Source organism: Rattus norvegicus, chromosome 16 (assembly GCF_036323735.1).
Source record: "Rattus norvegicus strain BN/NHsdMcwi chromosome 16, GRCr8, whole genome shotgun sequence".
Lineage (NCBI taxonomy): Eukaryota > Metazoa > Chordata > Mammalia > Rodentia > Muridae > Rattus > Rattus norvegicus.
The window spans coordinates 61,801,409-61,822,686 of NC_086034.1; the positions used below are offsets into that span (position 1 = coordinate 61,801,409).

Here is a 21,278-nt window from a genome sequence, read left to right on the forward strand (position 1 = left end):
TATATAGACAAATAGATGAGTTCTTAATTCTTAATGATGATCCTAAATTTATATCAGTATTTACTAATCACTCTTACAGTGGCACTACTCTTATGTTCTTTCTGAGGTGAAAACTGTAGTGAGAACTCTGCTTGCTAGTCTGTCACCAGGTAATTGCTTCTACTACTCAGAGCATATTCCAAAAGGTTGTAAAATATAGGCGTGATGAATATTAGTTCCCACCTAAGTTGCTAAATTAAATCAGCCTTGCATTTTAACTATTCAACATCTACTCAGAAAGTTGTCTTTTCTTCCTCACTTTGGTTATAATTTGATGTAAATATGAATGTCTATGAATCTATATCAACGTATATATAATATGTATGTTCTAAAGTCAAGTGTCTGGCATAGATCTATGTAGTTTCCAGAATTTTGAAGTTAAAATCAGAGAAAAACAATAATGTAGCCTTAACAAACATTAGCTCCCACCTGAGTTGTTATATTAAATTAGACCTGCATTTTAACTATTTAACATGATGGATGTAGTCATAATATTTTAATACTGACAGCATGAATTCCTAAGTTGATTACTATTAAGTAAGCTTATTAAGGTTTCAAAAAGCTTGCCTTCATATAACCACAGTAAAAGAAGGATTTACAAGCCTGAGTGCAGAAATTATACTCACAAAGTGTGGTACAGGAATTTATCTGGAAAGTATGCTTAAAATTATATGCCAGAATAATCCAGGACTTTATGCTTACCCTGTGGCTCAAGTCTGGTTTTTGCAAACATTGTCTATGAAGTAAACAATGACAAACAAACTGGAATTTTTGGGGTCTAAACAACAAACGAACTAGAACAACAATAACGAAAACAAAAAAATAAACCAGAGATTGGTGAAATTGTGGAAGGCTTCAAGCTGCTCAATCAACTCTGTACTAGAAATAGTCCAGTCGCAGACAAAGAATCAAGCAAACAACAGACACCTCCACTAATGTCTACATACTGATGTGTGCTAGGCATCGAAAACATACTTTTGTCACTCAGTTTCATACAGGAAGCCATGCAGAAGCAAAGCATCTAAAGATGAAGAAGACTACAACTCTAGGCAGGATTAAGAACCCAGGTAGTCATGGCCTTGTGGCATGATGCAGTTTGCAAAGGAGGAGTCCAAAACTTATAACTTGATCTTCAAAATAAGTCAATAGGACCTTGAAATTAAAACTGAGATGAGTGGTGTGGCTTTATATCCTTTTTGAGGATCAACACACAGCAGCAGATACTTTTCATCCATGTGCCAAGGAGCTTTTAAATTCAGCAGTTAATAATTTAACAAAGTCATATGCATTTGCACTGCACTGATGAAAAGATTGTTTTAAACAAGTCAGACCAGGAGTCAGGAATTGTAAAATTTACTACAATTTTGTAATTAATTATCAGGGAAGAACTATATCACAGAGCATAGTACAGGACTGCCATTAGTTCTGTGCAACTATAAAGGGCAATAATCAATTATTATTAAGTCTTATTAATCCTTTCATATGTATCTTACACCTAATATCTTTTTTAGCTACTTTCAAATCTGAGTCAATACACTGTCAGTTGTATGTGGTATTCAAACTTGCAAATTCTTCTTTCATATACATTCCTTAAAAAAGTCTTGAGCAATAGGATTGAAAGTTAATATGATGATCTTATCACTTGTGAGAAATTGAGGTAATGAGATTAAAAGGCAAACCAAATATTACACTATGAATGAAAGACTAGAAAAATCCTAGTATCTAATTCTCTTTTTATTGTGACTAAAGATATGTAAACTGCGTGCTAATCTATGTATCTGCTTCTTTCAAATATAGATACAGATAGATATCAAAATGCTTTTTATTGTCACAGAAAGAATAAAGGGTGACAGAGGATAAAAGTCCAAGAACCAAAATGGAGTCATCCTGGGAAAGCAAATAATGTTTAAGACGAAGGCGATTTCATTCAGACAGAGCATCTCACAGCACACCTACGCTGTCGTTTTTAGGAAGGCAATCTACAATCTGACTGAAGCAAACCAGAGCCATAAATTACAATGCCTAAGCTTCTGAGAGTCTTAAAAATACATTACCAACCAAAGATTGAGACACAGGGTTCACAAATTCTGTTTGCAACATGGGAGAAGTAGTCCACAGACAAATGTCAGAGAGACAGGAGACCCTTGAAGGCGAAGAACATTGACAAAGGCAGTGTTCGGAGAATCAATATGAGGCAATCTGGTACGCTATTTCTTTCCCTCAATGCTGGAGAGGAAACAAAAGGAGAGGAAACTGAACTGAGAAATAAAAAAATGAAGACTAATAAGTGAGAAGAATACACACAACTGAATTCAGAATGACCAGGGAAACTGAAGTCTAGGGAAACAGTCTACCAACAATACAACTTGGTGTCAGCAAGTAAACATGAAGTGATAGGACAAGAGATACATTTACATGAAAATCAAGGCATAGCAATGGTGACCAGCCTCGGTACATTGAAGATTTTTAAGCATCCGAGAGAATGTTGCATGCTGCCTGAGATCAGCAAGTTACTACTCAATTCAGCCTCTGAACATTGACCATAGCAAAAAGTAGCATAATGGTGCATAATCCAAGCTCTAGACATTCAGATGCAGATCTCTGACGAGTCAATGGACCCCCTCTTCCATCACTTTTTCCCCTTCCTTTTGGTACTCTGAATGGAAGCCTCTTCCTGCCTTGACTGCCCTTTGTCTGGCACTCTCACTTACCACCTACGAACCTACCCAGCAGGGCCCTTCCCTCACCCTCCTCACCCGTCCTCTCTCTCATTTGTTCCTGTAGCCCATACACGTCAAATCCTGGAAGTGGCTACCCCAGGCCAGTCTTTGGGCCCAGAAAGTAGATTGTTGCTACTGAATCCAGGCTCTGGACACTGAGAGAAACATGCTATTGCTCAAACTCTAGACTCTGGCTCCAGGGTCTAGACTGTGCTCAGGAGCTGCATTCTATTGTTCCTTACAGGCTCTTGACCCAGAGAGTCCAGCTCTAGACACTTAGAGCAATATGTTCGCTACCACTCAAGTAGGGCTCTGCTTAATTAAGGAGATAAGGAGATCCAATACATAAGTAATTCATCTCTGGGGTACATAAGTGAAGTCTCCAGGTTTTCTAACTCTTTTCTTATTCCTTACGTTTCTTATTCCATTTGCCTGGTTTTCACTTGTTTTCCTCTCACTATTTAAAAGTCAAACACGTTTATTGTAGTTCATGGGGGAAAGAGACTGGAATCCATTGTTGGGATCTATGGGCCTGTGGTGAAGCAGAACTTCATGAAAGCAGTGGGGCAGGGCAGAACAGATTTATTTACTTTGGGACAGCCAGGAAATAGAGATATACACACACAAGAAGGAATCAAGGACAAGATATCCTAAAAGTCAACTCCCACTGACTTGCATCTTTCTAACAGGCTCAACTCCTAAATTTTCTACCACGTTCTGAAATAGTGTCAGTTGCTGGGGACCAGTCTTTCATCATAAGAGCCAGCATGTAGAGCACATTTCATGTTGTAACCTTGGCTCAAAGATACTTGCATTTACCCCAGCTCTCTGTAATATAAATGCTACATGGCTGTACCTCTCAACTATAATGAATACCCTTTATATACTTGCATTTGATAAGGGAAATTAGCATCTCAACATGAATTAAAAATGTTAGATTTAATAGCTACCCTAGGATTTTTACTACTTGTCATAACTTCTCATTTTCAATACAATATCTCCACTTTAGTCCCTGCTCTGTACTAAAACAAACAAACAAACAAACAAACAAACAAACAAAAAAACCACCTCACATCATGTCTCTTGCAAAGACAGCAAGCAGTCTTAGGGACGGCTTGAGAATCCACAGGAATCTGAAAGCACTAAGAGCAGAATCTCTGCTCAATACAGTAGAGGCAGCTGAGGAGATGGCTCATTGGATGAGACAGTGACAGAGGCAGAAGCAGGAGACACTGCAAAAGATTGACCTGACAGAGTCTGTGGGGTTTATCTGAAAACCTCAGGAAAGGGATGGCTTAGCTACTGATTCTTCTGGTTTTCGTCTCTCCTTTTCCAACCCATGCTTTTGATATTCTATCTACTGATCCTACATTTGGCCAGCAAGAAGGAACAAATATTAAGTCAACTTAGCCAAATAAAACATGTCCCTTCCATGCATCAAGCTATACACAGTGCACGCACCCACTGCAATCTGACAGGGCTAAACCCAGACACTTTTTTCCCCTGAGAAAAAACAGTGACTGTGGATTTCATGTGTTGTATTGAACTTTGAATTCAGTTAAATTTTATTTCGAAATGTGTTAAAGAAAGAAAATGTTTCTGTTTATGACATATAGCTCTTAAGCCTGATAATTTGTTTCCTGGACAAAATTCTAGTTTATAATATAAAATGCCATCCATTCCAGGGATAATGTATTAAGAGGACAATTTCCTTTTTAATAGATTTGATTATGATCAATGTGGAGCCTTTCGTTCAACAGACTACTTCTTAGAAATAAAGTCAATCCATGGGATTTGTTTAGAGAGTAACGTGTGGCCTACAATCATCTATACCACTAGCCATTTGAAATCCTTTTATTTGCACAAAACTGTGTTGTAAAAATAGCTTTAGAATTTTTTAGTAAAACTACCACCCTACCAAAAACATTCAAAAGACATTTTAAATGCATTCAACTTTTTAAAATATTCTAGCCATTATAAGTTTAGCTAACAGTCAAACGAATAGAGATTAAAATATATAATTGTCTTAGAGTTTCCATGGCTGTGAAAAACCACCGTGACCAAAGATATATAGAGAAGATAGGGTTTTTTCCAGCTTGCAACTCTTCAGTTCATGCTCCATGACTGAGGGAAATAAGGACAAGAACTCAGGCCTAGGAAGTCCAGGGCAGGAGTTGATGTAAAAGCCTTGGAGGAGTACTCCTTATTCTTTTTCTCCTTATGGTTTTTTCACCCTGCCTGCTTATCTCATCTAGTACCACTTTTCCAGGGATGGCATGGTCGCCAGTGAGCTGGTGCACCAACAACAATCACCAATGGAAAAAAAGAAAAAAAGCAACCGTAGGCTTGTCCATTTTCTCAATTGAGATTTCCTCTTTCCAAATGACTCTACCTTGTGTCAAGTTGACATAAACCTAGGCAGGTTCCCAATGATATAATCATTGCCCACTGATAATCGAGTAAAGATAAAACACTAAAACGATGCCATTAGTCAAGAAGGTTGGACACCGAAGGAACACAATTTATGCAGTTGTAATGTAAAAGATTTACAGAGAACATTTCAGGTCTTATTCAGTGTGACTTGTTTCTGTGTCTGAAATATTGTCCCATTAATCAGTGAATGAATTAAGAATAACTGTGAAGGACTACTGTTTATTTTGTTGACTTATTACTTAGACCCTGTTCATTCATTTTTCCATGCCTCATAAATCAAATGGATATACTTAGGCATAAGATGTTTGTTCTTCTGTTACTGAAGCATCTCTTTAAAGGGTTGAACATAAAATTAAGTAAGTGTTTTTAATGAATAAAAACTTACCACACCAAGTTGATTGTCTAGAGCAGTGGTTCTCAATCTTCCTCATGCTATCACCCCTTAACACAGTTCCTCATGTTGTGATGACCCCAACCATGACATTATTTTATTGCTCCTCCATAACTGTATTATTGGTGCTGCTATAAATTGTAATGTAAACATCTGATATACAGGATAACTGATATGCATTCTCCAAAAGGGTCACCACTCATAGGTTGAGATCTATGTGATTGTCTATGTGATTGTCACACACTAATATTAGCAGAGAAGCATTGCCTGAAAACAATGTTGCCATCTGTATTAGTTATATGTTATATGATATATGTATGCCTATAATAATAATTGTATGTTAGACTCTGTATTAGTTTGTCATACACTAATAGCATAGTAGCATTGTCTGCGTACAATGTTACAGTCTGTATTATATGTATATAATGTGTGTGTGTGTGTGTGTGTGTGTGTGTGTGTGTGTGTGTGTGCCTATACCAATAGGTAGTTGTGTGTGAGACTCTGTATTAGTTAGAGTTTTTGTTGCTGTGGTCAAACGCCTAACAAGAGAAGCAACTTCCTGTAGGAAGAGTTAATTTTGTCTGGAAAGCTATGACAAGAAGGTCATGAGCCAGCTGGTCACATTATATCCACATTCATGTCAGAAAGCAGAGAGAAATGGGTGCTGACGCTCAGCTGGCTTTCACAATGTCATTTTTACAGTATCCCAGATCATGGAATGGGGCCACCACAAATGGGTCGTTCTTCCCAATTTTAATTAGCCCAATTTAGACACTTCCTCACAGACACATTGAGAGAATGATCTCCTGGTTTACTCTCTACCCTATCAAGTTGACAATATTAAATATCAGATTCTGAAAAAATAAACTCATATTAAGGATATCAGATTTTATAATCCAAAACTACAATGAAAATATCCAACTTCAATCACAGCGTGAACATAATTTTTCTAACTACTGCCCTGTTACCATTTCAATGGTTGGAAAAGTGAGAGTGAGATCAGTAGATTTCTCCCAATGCCATTTTCTTCTCTTTCATTAAAAATGATTTTGCATTTGACATTCATCATCATGAAGACTAAATGCTCTTCTCTCAAAGGACCTTACAGCATAGTGTGAACACTATGGTGTGCAGCTCTAAATGGTTTGTGTGAATTTTGAGCCCTGCCATTAAAATTCTCTTTCACATATCCTATTAAACACAAGGCTAAGAGGAATCTTGAAGTGAAAAAGAGATGTGCTCTAGAGAGTTATATGGTAAAGATACACAATAAAATGGGATCCAAGATACAATGTCATACCTGTGTCACTCTGGGTTTTGTTATGACCAGATCACATTATAATACATATATATTTCAGGCCAGTAGAACATTAAGGTTTCTAGTATAGAACATGAACATTATAATGAAATTTGTTCCTAACAGGACTAAGAATAGGTAATAATCCTTCAGGTGCAACGATATGGAAATGGCAACTAGAAAAATGAATGTCCCTTCTGTTGTGGAAAGCCATATTGGATGACCACCTGAGAAGTTATGGGAAATCAGAATACATATTTCTGAGTTTGAAGTACTAGGAGAAACAGCGGAAAATCGAGAGGGATGAATCAAAATGCTGGCATGTATTTGTTGTTTCCTAACATGTTGAACAAAATGTAATAAGAGCTATTAAGACTAGTGCCTGCAAGTGTGCACAATTGATTCAAAAGAAGCTAATTTAATTTTTTCTCAGCCTCAGCCTGAAATTCAAGGTTATGTTAAGTTGGGACCTGTAAGTATTGGGAAAGCCAATTGAAGTAAGTACAAAAAGTGACCATTGAAAGGTAGTTTTTCACCAGCCACCAGGCAGCCTGCCCCTCACCAGGATGGTATTGATATCGGTGACCCATGTGACCATGGAGGACCACATGGATGTCCATGCACTGTTCTGCTGCTGGGAGGCCACATTTATCTGAGTGGCTTGTGCTGTCACCTGTGCCCATGTTGATATCTGGGGTTCAGAATGCCTCAGAGACTCTTTCATGGGTCTGTGGTCCGATTTCTAGTGGACAAGCTGTCCTGTTTGTGCTGTTGCCAGAAACTGCATGGAGGCCCATGATCTGTGAAGAGCAAGATGGCTACTTTGGCTGAGATCTGGAGAGCTGGATGACTGTAGATGCACAGTTGAGAGAGAGGGACATACAAGGTTTCTGTGACAACCTCTAGTCCAACCTGAACTCCCCCACCCCTCAAAAGAGTAACAGCCTTAACAGGAAGCCACTGAAGAGAACTCTTAAGATGTGTTATAGGAATGCTAAAGTGTGTCTCTCTATAACTGACACCTTCTGGTAAGGGTACAGGAGGAGGACTCAGTTCTACCTAAGTGGCAGGCCACTGAGAGTTTGCCCATGCTCCAGCGAATTTGAATGTGTGTGTGTGTGTGTGTGTGTGTGTGTGTGTGTGTGTGTAACACAAATTGGACTTTTTATTCTTGTATTGCTTTTTACTTGGGAGGGCGTCCCAAGGGTGGGATTTGGCAGATATGGAAGGACAATAGAAGTAAGTGATCAGGGTGCATGATGTGAAGTTTCCACAGAATCAATGAAAATTTTATGTTAGAAAGAAGGAAGGAGAGAGAGAGAGAAAGAGAGAGATGGGTGGGAGGGAGGAAGGAAGGAAGGAAAGGAGGGAAGAAGGGAAGGAGGGAGGAAGAGGGAGGAAGGAAGAAAGAAAGGAAAGGAAGGAAGGAAGGAAGGAAGGAAGGAAGAAAGGAAGAAAGGAAGAAAGGAAGAAAGGAAGGAAGGAAGGAAGAAAGAAAGAAAGAAAGAAAGAAAGAAAGAAAGAAAGAAAGAAAGAAAGAAAGAAAGAAAGATGTAACCAAATGTCACCTGTGGCATAAACACTTTATCATATAGGGACCAGGTAATGTGAATCAACTGAACAACTGAAATTTCGATTATAATTGCTGCCATATTACCTGAGCACATTGTCCCAAGTGGTTCGAAGAAGATGCCATTACATCTACGAAAGGGAAACAGTCAGAGAAGCAAGTAAATAAAAATCTACTAGGTTTTAAAACCTACACAGATATCTTTGCTCAATCAATTCATTAAGTAAATGAGAATTTTGGTATTAAAAAAGTCTTTGAAGAAACCACAAGTGTCTTCTAAAACTTACCATACTGCCCTCTCCTCCCTAAGTTGTTTGCGGTTGTGGTGTTGTAACACAGCAATAGAAACTCTTAGAGTTACCATGCTATGGTGGTCACTGTACCTTCTGTCCAACACACCCAATGTCTTCAGCAACAGGTTGCCTACCTCTAGAGGAGAAGTGAGAGCATCGGCAACAGCCTCTCCTGTTTTGGGAGTCACTTGAACAATCTTGACGAACTCATCAAAGAGTCTCTTATCGCTGGTGTTGGAGAACTAATTAGATGGTCTTTGGTTATTGAAAGGAGCATCATCAGGTGTTATGGGCATGTTTCATTTAAACTATATATTTATACACAAATTTACCTGTATTGTAGGTGTTTAAGGTAGATAACTAATAATATGATTGCTCGTGACTTACGCAAGGTGACATAGAGCCACTGTGGCCCAACTGGGCACATCTTACCCAGTAGGCTGAGGTTGGAGATCATCGAATCCACAGCTATATAAGGCCACTGATTCCTTTTGTTTCTGAGCAGCTTTCCAGATTATGGAAACTCTCCACTTAGAGAAAGCTTCTAGCTTATTCCCAGTTTATTTTCTTGATATCATTCATTCAAGGTATGTGGTAGCTTCAGCAACAAGGTCTCACTGTCTAGTTATGTAGAGAACAAGCAAGAAGGCAAGAACCTGTATGGTTTTGAGGGTTTCTGGGGCTTCTCCGAGCAATAATTCATGAGAACATGTGCTACCTCTAGCAGTGGGACCCTCAGAATAACTTTATCTCAAAATATAGTTTTTCTACCTTCAAGAATTCATTCAAAAATAAGTTATATTTTTAAATTTGGCTGCCGGATAATAGGTTTCCATGTGTCTCTTTTCATTGCTCCTGTTGTTTTGGTAGTCCTGTCCCCTTTGCCCTATAATCTCCCAATACCCGCCCCTCACTCCTTTCTCTCATTAGCATTTCCTCTTTCTATTTCTATGTTATAGAACTTCTATTTCCCCCATCTTCACTAAGTCCTGCCTCTCGATGGCTTCTGACTTCTTTCTACATATACTCCAAGCTAAACACACAACAATAGAGATCTGGAGCTAGTTTCTACATACAAGGCTAGCATGAAGCATCTGCCTGGCTATGCCTGTGTTACCTCATTCAATATGAATGCTTTTTCCAGTTCCATCCATTTGCCTGAAATTTTCAATTTTTCATTTCCCCGTAATGCTCGATAGCATTTGATGTATAGATGTATCATACTTTCATTTCCAGTCAACATTTGATGAGCATTTGGTTTGATTCCCATCTTCTCGATATTATGAATAGATTTACAATACATATGGATGACCAAACCCAGGAGTGGAACAGCTTGTTTATATCTTAGAGGTCTCTACATTAATTTCCATAGTGGTTGTAATGGTCTGCACTCCCACCAGCATAAGACAAGGATTTTTCTTTCCTCATATCCTTCTCAGCATTTGATCCCATATGATTTCTGATGACAGCCATTCTGATCTGGTGAGATGGAATCTCAAGGTAGTTTTAATTTGCATTTCCCTGATGGCTAAGGCTGTTAAATATTTTTAAGTGTATATGACCCATTCATAAATCTTCTTTTGATAAATCTTTGTTCATATCTGTAATCCATTTTTGGTTGGGTTGCTTGTTTTCTTGGTGTACTTTTATGAATCTCTATATATTATAGATATTAATCTTTTGTCAGATATATTGCTGGCAAAGGTTGCTTCCAGTTCTGGAGGCTGCCTCTCTATTTTGTTGACTGTTTCCTTTGTTGTGTACTGCTTTACTTTCATGGGATCCCACTTATTCATTGTTAACCTTATTTTTCATTGACCAGAGCTTATTCAGAAAGTTCTGATGCATGCCTAGATGTTTTAGCACATTTTCCTTTCTACCATTTTCATTTTCCCATTTTTCCATCAAGATCTCTGATATATTTGGAGGGTGAGGCAGAGCCATTGAAATCATGAAATCACAGGAGCTGCAGCTGTCTGCACAGGTTCAGCCCAAGAATGACCCAATTAATACTCGGGCATAAATCAGTGAAGGGGCTCAGGGGCAGTACACTAACTGCTTCACTATTTTACATTGATGGATTCCGGGAGAAAGAGGAACACTGATATCAGTTGTGCATCCACTGATGAATAACCCTACCAGATTACAATGGCTAATTCCAACCCAGCATTCGCACAGGTGTCCCTTTTAAAACTGAATGTATCAAAGAGTAAAACCAAAAGTTATGAATCCTAAACTGTGTCAGAGAGTAAAACCAAAAGTCGTGAATCTTTAAGAAACTGATAGTGAAGAGATGGATGCCAGGATGTAAAAGGATGTGGTAGAGAGTGTAACCAGAATATCTGTGTGTGTGTGTGTGTGTGTGTGTGTGTGTGTGTGTGCACATGCATGTGTGTGTCTATGTGTGTGTGTGCATGTGTCTGTGTTTGCAAAATTGTTACACAATAAATGTTAATAAATGAAAACATTCAACAGAAAAATCTATATGGTCAAGCAATATTATATCTACAAATACTCAAGAAATTAATAATATACACCCACACAAACTTGTCTACAATTATACACATGACACTGTAGAGAACCAATGAATGTTATATGGGCACACCTGAGCAGAGAAACAAAGGTGTGCGCTAGCGATTCTAGAAATTAAAAATGCTAATTCTTTACCAGATATCAAAACTAAGCATCAATGTTTAGATGAAAAACTCACATTCTTCTTGAACTGAATATTAGATACAGCAGAAATTGACTTCATACAGTTCTGGAGACTGAGAAGTCCATAGGCAAGACAAGTAGCTTCAGTTTCTCTTGAGAGTCCATTTCCTACATGATATATTATGCTTCTTTGCTTGGGACTTGGAAAAAACTACTGCACTGGACCTTGTTTGCATGCTTTCATATCATGCATGTTTTGTTCAGGAATTCATTATTGTTGTCCCTGCATTTCCTTCCTTTTAATATCTTCCATCATTGTATCCAATACTATATGGTCAACCATGAAAACAGCATTTTGTGTGTGTGTGTGTGTGTGTGTGTGTGTGTGTGTGTGTGTGTAGCATTTTATGGACTAAACAGGTTATATTTAAGAATATATGTGTATATACATGTACATATATGCGTGTAACAGCAATTAATAAAAAAGAAACCATGGCCAGGAGGGGTACATAGGAGGGTCTTGGGAGAAGAAAGGAAAGGGAGATTGACATGATTGTACTGTGATCTCAAAAATAAAAGAAATAATTTTAAAATTCTCTATAGTTCTAAAATTTATAGTCAACCATATAAATTCTTGCTTAATAATCAATATTATCATTTAAAAAATGGGAAAAAACCTCAATAGCTATAATTTGCTCTGTTTTTGAGAATCAGTAAGTAAATCATCAAGTAGACTAAGTGAGGAATTTTTGTGATTTTTTAAAAGCAAATCAAGACAGATAGTCCTCTGTACGCAGGAATCAGTGTTCTCACAACCCTGAGACATGCTACCACTGCACTGCGGTTTCTATCTTTATTTATCAAGAGTATGATGTCATGTTTCAGGTGGCAGCTCAGAAGGAAAGGTGTTAGATTACCATAATGACTGATACCTTGAAATGAACTTTAAATGCTTTAAATGAACAACTTCTCTCTCTCTCTCTCTCTCTCTCTCTCTCTCTCTCTCTCTCTCTCTCTCTCTCTCCTTCTCTCTCTCTCCCTCCCTCTCTGGCTAAATAAGGTGTGGGGACATTACTAAATGCAATGTAAAATAAAATTTTTTTCCTGTAATCAAAGACTTTTTAAAAGTTACACAAGATCCCCAAATAATAAAAATTATCTCAAATATTGAATCAAACCAATGCACAAGCTGGATGTTATATAAGGCAAGAATTACTCAGAACAAATATTGGCTGGATTAATTATAATAGTCTTAAACTAATTCGCGTGGTAGAAGTTCTGATTTAAGATTTGAATTCAAATAATTCATTGTCATATAAGTGTTATGAATGACAAGGACTTATATTAGATAAGGGCAGTTGACAAGGCATAGCCAGAAAAAGAGTTCAGCTTTGTTTTGTTTTGTTTTGTTTGTAAATTAAAACAAAAATGGTTTATGATCTTCAAGTTGCTTCTAGATAATGAGTGTTCTTCCTGTCGGTTTTGCCACAAAGCAAAAGCCCAAAGCCGGATATTCCTTGAAGGAAACAGCAGTCAAAAATCATTAGCTCTTACTTTTATTACATACATGTTCGACTTTCGCTTTAGAAATAGCATTCGTTTATACTTAAAATTATTGAGTAGTATAGAGTGTTTAGAATCAACTAAAAAATGAAATTCATGCAAGAGCTGCAGAACAGAAAACCTTTTGAGTCCTTGATTCAGTCTTGGTGCAGGTGTATTTGCTGCCCTCTGGCGGCTGCGACTGACAACAACACCATCGCTAAGAGAAAACGGGTGTAAAAACTGCCTCCATCATAACCTTTGAAAACATTTGTCAAGCAGGCTCATGTGACAACCAGAGGAGCTGTTAGAAGTAAGTGATTACATCTGTAAATTTGATTATGAGAAACCGCATAGCTCAACCAGACAAAATGACGACTAAATTTTTATGCACTTAAAATTACTCATCTGGGAAATTTCCAAATAAGAATCAAGAGATTTTTTTTCACGAAACTATGTAACTTTTTCCTATTATTTAAGGCTTCCCTAGCTGAGTTTTGTAAAAGCCCTAGAATTAGATCGGCGCCTTAACTGGCTGTTTCCTTATGCATCTGGCTAAAGCTAGGGTCTGCTTTGGGGATGCCTCTGACAACCTTAATTTATAGCATCATTATCATCTTTGTTATGGTGTACAGTCCAACACGACAGTAACCCGCAATATTCAGGTAATACTTGGACTTAACTGTATTCACCAGCAAACACGGCATTTTACAGTATGCCAAATCCATCACGTCCAGTTATTTTAAGCAAAAAGGAGAAAGTACGGTGTACTCTGGAGTTCAGACTTGTGAACTGATTAAAAAAAAAATCACTGAAAGTGGCTTTGGGCTAATCATAAAGCTAAGTAATAGGGCAAACTTAATTTATCATTGGAAATATTTTCTCACTTAAGACAGATCCCTCATGACATTTCTGATCGGATCTTTCTGATAACTCTGAATACTATGATTATTTCCATAAAGTTGAATTTCATGTTTCAGTGGAGAAACTTTCCTTCCTAACATGTTATTAATCACTTGAGATTTTATAAATATATATTAAATATATTCACCCTCCCCAGACTGGACTGTCAATCCTCTAATCCCTTTCTACATAACTCTAGGATTACATTTCTATTTTCTTTTTCTCCCATCAAGTCTAGTGTATGTTGCTCACCTAGTCTTGCTGTTGGGGCCTGCTCTAGGATGACAACCTCAAAAGGCCACACAGTTTGAAAAATCTCTCCTCTGCCTCTCCCAGCTGCTCTCAAATGCTAATAGCTCCTTGGCTAGCAGTTGGATTCATTTCTACCCATGCTCCTTTACGCGAGATTGTGTCTGGCTGGAACCAATGCAGGTCTGGTGCAGACTGCCACAATCACTGTAGGGGAGATAGTTTAATTGTTGTGCCTTACATAATTAAATGCCGAAAGTTAGGGAATATTACTAAATTACCCATCCTAATGCACTTTTAAGTTCTTCTTGGTGTATGTAAAGTGCATATGATCTTTTGTTAAGGACACTTTTCTGTAGACTACATTGTAGGTGGCAGAGTTCACCATCGATGGCCCAAATCTCTCATATTCTAGACTGGCAACCTCTTCCTTTCCATGTCTCTTCTTGAAACTTAACTGATTGTTACTGTACCGTTTATCGAAATACAGAATCATGAACCTGATAGGATTTGTGTACCTTTATACATTCATAAGCTATAAAAGGATGAACAGGAATGAACACATAGCTGTTTTTAATTTACAAGGTTAATTTCGTGGTGGCACTAAGTAGATGACTGTAGCTCACCCATGCTATCACGCTGGGACAATTTGCTTGTTTGCTCGTTTGTTTTTAAACCCTTACTCTGCTGCACTTAGCCTTATAAAGTTCCAGTCTTTCATTTAGTTTTCTCAACTGAAATTCCTGAGAATGTCAGTTTCATGTTGAAAAAATCTCAGCATCCTTCAAAACGTGTTCACAGATAGCACCTAAACTTGGTTGGTAGCTTGTGTTTCTTATTGTCTTCTTTTCCTACTTTATGATTCATAAAAGCTGTGCACTTAAGAACCTGATCAATGATAAGTTGATTGGCTGTTTCTTCTGTTTCTGTAATTCAATTCGGGCTTTTTAAATTCTGGATTAAAATATTGCAACTGTTAGCTTATGTGTTATGACACACAAACTCATACACACACAAACTATATAAACATATATATACATATATATATACATATATACATATAAACGCACATGTATAAACATATACAGAAAACATATAAACACATATATACAGTGTGTACATGTAGTATGTATGTTTTTTTAATCTGTACAACATTTTAGTAATCCACTCCTTTTCACTTCTGTTCCTTCTGAATCTGGGCTGGTGTTAGAGACTCATTAGTAATCAGTAGATGGCAGCTACAGTGCGGCATCCTATGCTAAATTATACAACAAAGAAAGACACTGTTTTTACTTTGCTTGCCGGAGCATTCAGCCTGGCTCCATGATTCTCAAATGAAAAGACCCATGTAGAACTGCTATTCTGGGAAGATACCCACCCAGTCAACTGGAGGAAGAACATGAGGGCACTCCAGTTGAAAGGCCCTGTTACTAAATTTGTCCTGTTTTACTTCCTGTCTATCCAAACCGCTTTTGGGAATAGGCTGGCTTAGTTATGGAAGGTGTTATCTTTATCTGGTATGCAATGTTGGTAAGTATGCCATTGTCCTGCTCAAGACTTACATCTACATAATTACTAAGAGGTCAATACACTTTCAGCATGGCTTACTGGTAGAATTGAGATCATATAGGTCTCAAAAAATGGTCTCTCATAGAACCCTGCCAGGGGCCTTTAACAGCCTCCACGGGAAAACTCAAGGCAGAGTCCAAAGGAAAGAACAATTTCAAGCTGACACTGCATGCTGTACTTTGTTTAAGGGTAAACTTGTACCTAGAAAAAATTAGCAACTATGGGGACAAATTTTTCTTGTGCTCTTTGGCATGCATTGTTAATTTGGTAGTTTGTATTTCTTTATGTTTGCTAACTCCCCAAATAAAGCATCTGTAGGGGACTTGGAAGCATTTTTTAAAAGTGAACAGAGAGATTAAAAAGAAGCGTTGAAACCTAATACATGGTAGGTAAAACGAGGGACAGAGACACATAGGTTTCATTTTAGTCTCAATAAAAGTGGAATAGGGGAATATGTAATGCCCTTAATTCATCCCTGTGTTGAGGTGTTTCATTTGTCTAAATGAAAAGCAGGTGTGTGTGTGTGTGTGTGTGTGTGTGTGTGTGTGTGTGTGTGTGTGTGAGCAAACACTTGTGGAGGTCAAAGAATAAACTATAAAAGGAATTACAAATTGTTGCTAGACCATATAAACGACACAATCCATGTATTTTTTTCAGTATTCTATTCAAGTTTCATTCTAATTGATGTTAATTACAGAATTTGAAGGAGAGAAACTAATTCCACACAAAATGGAAGACTCTATAATGCATCCATTAAACTGCTAAAAAATAAATAATAGTGCTGTGGCTGCAAGAGAAGTTAGCTTAGGTCCCTAGTGTTGTCGGGTGTGAGCATATCGCCTGCCCAGCTCAGAGCTGGAGAACCAGGAAGCTATTTCATACTCTGGTACAATGGCAGAATAAAAGCAATGGAGAAGGAGGAGGGGGAGGGGGAGGAGAAGTGGGAAGGGAGGGGGAGGAGAAGTGGGAAGAAGGGAGGGGGAGGGGAAGGGGAAGTGGGAAGGGAGGGGGAGGGGGAGGAGAAGTGGGAAGGGAGGGGGAGGAGAAGTGGGAAGAAGGGAGGGGGAGGGGAAGGGGAAGTGGGAAGGGAGGGGGAGGGGGAGGAGAAGTGGGAAGGGAGGGGGAGGAGAAGTGGGAAGGGGGGAGGGGGAGGAGAAGTGGGAAGAAGGGAGGGGGAGGGGCAGGGGGAGGAGGAAGGAAGGAAGGAAAGAAGGAAGGAAGGAAGGAAGAAGGAAGGAAAACCACACCTCAACACAGGGATGAATTAAGTCCTGAATGACTGACTCCCTCATGCCCACCCACTCCACCCTAAACTGGCACAAAAGAAATAGTTAACCACACCCTAAAGACTACTTTTGGGCTAGGATGGGAACAGGGCATGATGGGAACAGGGCACGACGATCTGTCTAGAACACCCCTTTCACATAGGCGTGTACATACCTCCCAGCAGATAGGATTGACACCAGGGTGCAAGGCTTGAGAAGTCACAATTTCCTCTGGGGACTGGATACAGATTTACAAAGGGCACACACGTTCCCACCTTCAACTTGCAGCCTGGTTATCTCGGGAGGGGGCTCCTCCCCAACCACGCCTATAGCTAAAAAATAAAAGACCCTTTCTGGAATGAGGTTTCTGCTGGACCTGAATGGTAAACACCTTAAAGCAGTCATCCTTAGCTTAGAGGTCTAACGTGGTATTTATCAATTTTCAAATCCCCAACACACAACATTAAAAGGTACACTAAATGCTGAAGGTAGCTATGCTGAAAAATAGCTTAAAATTAACACAGTATTCATTTATGCTTGAAATCCCAGTCCTGAGGTTGGGGATTTAGCTCAGTGGTAGAGCGCTTGCCTAGAAACCGCAAGGCCCTGGGTTCGGTCCTCAGCTCCAGAAAAAAAGAAAACAAAAGAAAAAGAAATCCCAGTCCTTAAAGCAAGCTTGTGGCCACCCGCATTGACCTTCTTGCTTTCCAGCAGGGCTGACAGCATTAGTTTGATACCTGGTTTAAGCCAATTAGGCTGGAGTTGTTCACTTTGGTGGAAAAGTGGACATCAGGGTCAACCTGATACATGGCTGCTCTTTCTAAAGCGAGTATTACTGTTCCTGCAGTCCAGGCGAGATTGACAGCAGGATCTAACTTCTGGTTCGCCTTCTGGTAAACAGAGCCACCAAATTCTATCCGGTCGTTCACATTAGTATGAAGCTGGTGTTTCTCCATCTTATAGCCAACTGAGAAGATCTTTTCAGTCACTTAGGACTGGTCTCAAAGTTCATCTAGTAGCCAGTCAGTCAACCCTCAGGGCCAAGCGCCAGGATCGAGGGCCCAGTGATGTCAAAGTCCATATCACAGCCCAGGGTGATATGCTCCCTCTTGTATCCTGTCTTGATTTTAGCATTTTTCCCCAGTGCAGGCAAAACATAAGAACCAAAGGTCGGCTTCAGTCCATGCACAAGCTGGTCTTCCACAGTGATCTCAGTGCCCAGGGTGTTGTCTGTGTTTCACTTCTCCGTAAATGTTAGTCCACCCTCAGTCCATCTGTACTTGGTTTCCCGACTATCATTAATCTTGGTGATCTCCTTGTTGGCAATGCCTGAGCTGGTAAATTCCAATCCATTCTCAGACTTTGTCTTCAAATGAAGTTTTACTAAGCCAAAGCCCTAGGTGAAGACGTCCCTGGAGGACTTGCCAAAATCAGTGTATGTGGGAGGCCCAGCCATTTTCTCAGAGGTGGTGAGGGCAGAAGCAGCAGTTATGGCTGGGGCTGCAGCAGGAGGTTGGGAGCGCAACCAACGGCCATTCTAGGTATTTTATTTCCAAGCTGTAAGCCTAGATTGGGCAGATTTTACGACTACAATAATTTATTGCCCCAGCCATTTATCCCTTGTTACTTGCTACTTCTCCTGGCCAGTGTTCATGGTCCATATCCTCACAAGGCTGCTTCCTCCTTTGATCTCCATTCTTTTTCCACCTTCTCTACCTGTAATCCCCAGGCAGATAACTGAAAATCCTGCCTATTTCTACCTACTGTCCAATCAAAGACTTTTGCCTTTTATTGACCAATTAATTTGGGGAGGAAAATTAGATAGCACCATTTGGTATATGGGAGAGGATCTCCTGGACCCTGAGGATATCTTCACTGAGGACAACCAGATCTTGGGCGCCATTATTCACCATTTGATTATATAGAAGCACCAGATCAACCCATCCACCAAATGTGTTCTGAGGGTAAGCTCAGGTTTTCAGTTTTAGCGTCAAGTGTCCTTACCCCTGAGTCAATTCTCTGGCTCTCTCCACATTTCTTTTTTTTTTTTTTTGGTTCTTTTTTTCGGAGCTGGGGACCGAACCCAGGGCCTTGTGCTTCCTAGGTAAGCGCTCTACCACTGAGCTAAATCCCCAGCCCCTCCACATTTCTTTAAAGAGAAAAAAAATTTTGAATCACATTTAACAATTCACCCAAGGTTTCCAAACACCAAAACTGGAGACAATGGATATTCTGCTACTGTTTTAAGAAAGTCCAAATTCTAAAAATGTAAGAGCAAATTATGTAAAATTGTTCTCCATAAGAAGACTTGTAGATACTGGTCAGCTATAATTAAAAACACATTAATTCTATCTAAATTTTGTTTTATCATCCTACTGTCCACTGTCATGAAAAGCTTGCTGTCTTACTCTCAAGTTAGACTGAACTGTGGAAGGGCCTCAGCTCTCTGTAGGTGATGAGGTAAATCTATTCAAGTTTAAAAGAACATGTAACAAACCTCCTGAAGAATGTCCTTGATGTAGTAGTTTACTTTAAAATGAACCACAGCTTAATCCCTGTTTATAAAAATTCAGCAGTTTTCAGATCCTATACCAGAAGAAATAATGACACTAAGGACTCTAGTGTTTGTCAGTTCTTAAAACTGTAAGATTGTACATAGACCTGAAAATATATGTAAATATACCATATACATGGTGTTTGCTTATCTGCCGCCTGATGTGAAAGAAACTTAGAGATTTAAACTTTAAAAAAGTGTTGGTGAACCACAAGTGAAGAATGAGATATCTTAACCATGACTGTTTTTATTGGATATTTTTTATTGACATTTCAAATGGTATCCCCTTTCCCCCACCAATCACCCACCCTTTCCTGCCTCCCAGCCCTGACATTCCCCTATCTTGAGGGGGGGGGTGTCAAGCCTTAGTGGGACCAAGGGTTTCTCCTCCCTTTGGTGCCCAACAAGGCCATCCTCTGCTACACATGCAACTGGAGCCATGGGTCTATCCATGTGTGCTCTCTGGATGGTGGTTTAGTCCCTGGGAGCTCGGGTTGTTGGTATTGTTCTTATGGGGTTGCAAACCCCTTCAGCTCCTTCAACCCTTTCTCTAAGTCCTCCAAAGGGGAGCCCTGCTCTCAGTTCAATGATTGGTTGCAAGCATTCGCCTCTCTATTTGTCATGCTATGGCAGAGCCTTTCAGGAGACAGCTCTATCAGGCTCCTGTCATCATGCATTTCTTGGCATCAGCAATAGTGTCTCGGTTTGGTGACTGCATGTATATGGGCTGGAATCGCAGGTGGTGCAGTCTCTGAATGACCATTCCTTCGGTCTCTGTTCCAAACTTTGTTTCCCTATATCCTCCTATGGATATTTTTGTTACCCGTTCTAAGAAGGACTAAACACTTTGGTCATCCTGCTTCTTAAGCTTCCTGTGGTCTGTGGATTTTATGTGGGAGAGGAGGAGGAGACTGAAGCGAGGAGGAAGAGCAGCCGAGAGAACATGGAGGTGGATGTTAGGACTCCTCTCTGCACGTTTACAGGTTGTGATGAATGTTCTTAAGGGATGGACGAGTACAGAGATTTGTAGGTCTAGGTGGGCAATTATATCTTATCAATTGATTAAAAGGTTTTGTGTTGTGTGTTCTTTTATGTGGCAATTTAATTGAATTCAAGAGAGTGTGTGGTAGCTGGAGACACTGGCTGCCACAGAATTGGGATGTGTGTGTCTGGCATGGTGGCAGCCTGCCTTGGGAACTTGATGGGTAGGGAGATCGTTGCCAGGCTCCGAAAGCAGCAATCAGCAGTGTGATATGGGATGGAGCTAAGCGCGTGAGACGAGTTGCTGACTGAGATGAAAATATCAAACAGATGTCAGGGGCACTCCAGTGCCAGATCTATTGCGGGTTAAAAGAAAGCTTTTATTTTATTTTTTCCCCAATAACATACCATGTGTTTTGTTTTGTTTTGTTTTGTTTTGTTTTGTTGTTGTTGATTCTTTGAGAGAGAGAGATTGGGTTACCTCACTCAGGATGATATTTTGTAGTTACATCCCTTTGCCTATGAATTTCATGATGTCATTTTTTTAAATAGCTAAGTGGTACTCCATTGTGTAGATGTACCGCATTTTCTGTATTCATTCCTCTGTTGAAGGGCATCTGGGTTCTTTCCAGCTTCTATTGTAAATAAGGCTGCTACGAACATAGTAGAGCACATGCCCTTGTTATAAGTTGGAGCATCTTTGGGGTATATGCCCAGGGGTGGTATAGCTAAGTCCTCAGGAGTGCTATGTCCAATTTTCTGAGGAACATCCAGACTGATTTCCAGAGTAGTGGTACCAGTTTGCAATCCTGCCAAC

General features: G+C 39.4%; 1 pseudogene; it reads right to left on the reverse strand.

Moving 5' to 3' along the window:
* Positions 1 to 1,432: 1,432 nt before the first annotated feature.
* Positions 1,433 to 18,406, reverse strand: Vdac1-ps4 (voltage-dependent anion channel 1, pseudogene 4; annotated as a pseudogene).
* Positions 18,407 to 21,278: the final 2,872 nt, after the last annotated feature.